A 3,583-nucleotide genomic window follows, 5' to 3' on the forward strand; every position below is an offset into this window, starting at 1 on the left:
ATTCACATCATTTTTCTCGTTTTTTTCTTATATAAATGCAAGAAATTATGCTTTCTTTAAGATGGTATAAGAAAGATTTGTAACTTTTTGAAAAAAATATTCACTTTCCTCCACACCATTTGTTGACTAGCCCATTTTTATTTATTTATTTTTCTTTATTTTTAAAAAATTTTTTTTAGAGAGAGAGAGAGAGAACACGCCAATGGGGGGGGTTAGGGGAGGGGCAGAGGGAGAGAGAGAGAATCTTTTTTTTTTTTTTAAAGATTTTATTTATTTGAGAGTGAGAGAGAGAGAGAATGAGAACACGAGAGGGGGTAAGGTCAGAGGGAGAAGCAGACTCCCTGCTGAGCAGGGAGCCCGATGTGGGACTCGATCCAGGGACTCCAGGATCATGACCTGAGCCGAAGGCAGTCGCTTAACCAACTGAGCCACCCAGGCACCCAGACTAGCACATTTTTAAATCGGTTTTGAAACTCTACCTTCATCCTATACTACATTCCATGTATACATGAGCCTGTTGCTGGACTTGCTGCAAATTATTAATTTACTAACAAAAAACTTTCTGTAATTCAAATTATCATTAGCTGCTGTCAAAGCTCCATTAGAATGCTATGCATGGGTCTGTGTCTCATCACCACCTAAGGAATTCACTGTCTCATAATATGGGTCTTAAAGTGGTCTTTTTGTGATTCTGCTAAGTCCTTCCCTGCTCAGTTCCTTCCGATATTTGAATAGGACAGAAGGATTTGAAGGTGGGAAAAAGGATCCGGAACTTTGGTGTTCAATGGAGCTTTTCATCAGAGCCTGCACCTTTTCCCTTCTGAGTCCCCTTGGTAGCACCTCCTCTCTCAGGAATTCAGTGCTCTCATACTGCCCTCTGGGACCCCCAGCGACCTAGAAAAATGCATCACAACCCATGAAGACTTATCCTACAGGGACAGTCCGGTTCACTTGTTTACTCAGTCTTAGTTTAAACATGCGTTATTCTCACTCGATATTGATTATGAGTGTTACCTGACATGTTGATGGTGCACTGCTCCACGGAGGAGGAAGAGAGAGCTAAACACGGGTGAGGAAGGGATTGGAGTACTCGTGGGTCTAGCAGCACATCTACTCATCACTGTACTGCTGAGGTCAGCTCTGCAAAGGAGCACAGAAATTAAAATGGCCTTATCAGAGAAACAAAAATAATAATAATAATGATAATAATAATAATTACTACTATTAATAATAATAAATTTTGGAAGGGAGGGAAAACACATTAAAAAACTCTAAAAATAATGTTCCCTATTGGGTATTAGAGCAAGCGCATGTTAATTAATTATTTCTAGGAATGGTGGTTGCCACCTTTAGATCTCATGGTCACTAGAAAGATGAAATCTAAATGCTAATATGTACCAATTTAGTCAATTTAGAGAAGATTGGCTTCATTAAAACCAGTTAGAAAAACTGGCTAATAGATATGCAATAAAATAACTCAGAAAAAATGTAGTGAAATAAAATTAAGACTCTATATCTGTGGGAGACCTTAAACTCATTCTGTTAAAAATTTAAAGGAATATGCATTCTATACATACCTTATGATTTTCTATAACTGTTTTTTTTTTTAATTTTGCCTTTAAATACCCAGTAAAATTCTTTGTGATCACTTTCAAAATCTTGCTTTCCCTTTACGAAAGGGAAAGGACATATGAGAAAAACAAAGAATTAGTAGAATATGGAAAGGCAAAGAAAGGAGATTTCTACAATCTGATTCCCTCTGAGCAGAGGCCTTATCTTTATTATTATTTTTTAAGATTTTCTTTATTTATCTGAGAATGAGAGAGCACGGGCCTGGAGCAGGGAGCGGGCAGAGGGGGCAGAAGGAGAAAGAGACAAGCAGACTCCCCACTGAGCAGGGATCCTGCATCATCAGGGCTCAATTCCAGGACCATGAGACCATGACCTGAGCCAAAGGCAGATGCTTAACAGACTGAGCCACCCAGGCGTCCCCAGAGGCATTATCTTTCATGCAGACAATCCATGTGTGTGCTTCCGTATATTGTGTCCTTATGTATACACAAACACATAATCATTTTGATTCTTTTTTTTTTTTTTTGAAGATTTTTGTGTTAAGAATAATTTAATGCTCTAAGTTTTGCTATTATTGGAATGGGTGCTGAGTTTTGCTTTATTTCCCATTTTTACTTGCCCATCTATATTTGTTTTTTTTATAGAAATTTGAAGACTTCTTTATATTTTGATGTAAGTTCTTAATAAGATATGTGATTTGCAAATATTTTCTTCTAGTCTATAACTTTTTGTCTCAGTCTGTTCAGGATAGCATAACAAAATACCATAGACCGAATGACTTGTGAACAGCAGAAATTATTTGTCAGAATTCTGAAATCTGACAATTCCAACATCAAGGCGCCAGCAGATTCGGTGACCAATGAGGGCTCGCTTCCTTTTTCATAGATACCCATCTTTTCACGAGGTCTTCACGTGGTAGAAGGAAGGGAGCTCTCTGGGGTCTCTTGTAAAGACACAAATCCCATTCAGGAGGGTTCGTTCCTCACTACTAATCACTTCCCAAGGGCTCCACCTCCAATGCGATCACACTGGGGACTAGATTTCAACACATGAAATCTGGGGTGACGTTAACATATAGTCTATAGCACTTGTCTTTTTTCTCAACAGTGCCTTTGACAAGCAGAATTCTTTGCTTTGATGGGATACAATGAATCCATTTTTCTTCTGTTCAATTCATTTGATTTGTACTATAGAAATGTATTCAATTTAAATCAGTTATGGCATTGAGTTTATAATGTCTTATCCAAGGTGTCTATACAGAGCCGAGGTCACAAATTTTCTCCCATATTTTGTTCTAGAAGTAGTGCAGATTTAGTTTTTGCATTTAAGTCTGTAATACATGTTGAATTAATTTTTGTGTGTGTTGCAATTTTGGGGACCTACTAATTTTTTTATTAAACATCACCTGGTAACAACTTTTTTAAACTATCTTTACTCCACTGAATTACATTTGCAACTTAGTAAAAAATCAACTGACATGGTTGTGTCTATTTGCAGACATTCTACTTGTTCCTTTGGCTTATTTGCTCAATTAGACACCAATACAATCCTCTTTTTTTTTTTTTTTAGAGTAGCTTTGCAATAAGTACTCAAATTGGGCAGTGTAATTCCTTCAAGTTTGCTTTCCTTTTCCAAAGTTGCTCTATTTGATTCCCTTTTCATTTCCACAAAATTTTTCTATCGGATTTAATTTTTCAAATACATGACAGGATGCAGATTAGAATTCCATTTAATTTGTAGATCAATTTGGGAATAATTGACATCTAAGTAATATGTAGTCTTCCAACCCTTAAACACAATATATGTCTCCTTGGGGCACCTGGGTGGCTCAGATGGTTAAGCGTCTGCCTTCGGCTCAGGTCATGATCCCAGGGTCCTGGGATCGAGCCCCACATCGGGCTCCTGGCTCAGCAAGGAGTCTGCTTCTCCCTCTCCCTCTGCCTCTCTCCCTGCTCATGCTCTCTCTCTCTCTATCTCTGTGTCTCAAATGAATAAATAAAATCTTTAAAAA

The 3,583-nt window shown here is 37.8% G+C and overlaps 1 long non-coding RNA gene across 1 annotated transcript in view; it reads right to left on the reverse strand.

The window, feature by feature from the left end:
- Positions 1–265: 265 nt before the first annotated feature.
- The window catches only part of LOC145722639 (uncharacterized), a 184,436-nt gene continuing 181,118 nt past the window's right edge, over positions 266–3,583 (reverse strand). Inside the window, exon 8 of the long non-coding RNA XR_014147034.1 lies at positions 266–1,140. This is a non-coding gene — a long non-coding RNA (uncharacterized LOC145722639). The remainder of the gene's footprint in view (positions 1,141–3,583) is intronic.

The sequence above is a fragment of the Leptonychotes weddellii genome, chromosome 7 (genome assembly GCF_054177405.1).
Source record: "Leptonychotes weddellii isolate Sample4059 chromosome 7, ASM5417740v2, whole genome shotgun sequence".
NCBI lineage: Eukaryota > Metazoa > Chordata > Mammalia > Carnivora > Phocidae > Leptonychotes > Leptonychotes weddellii.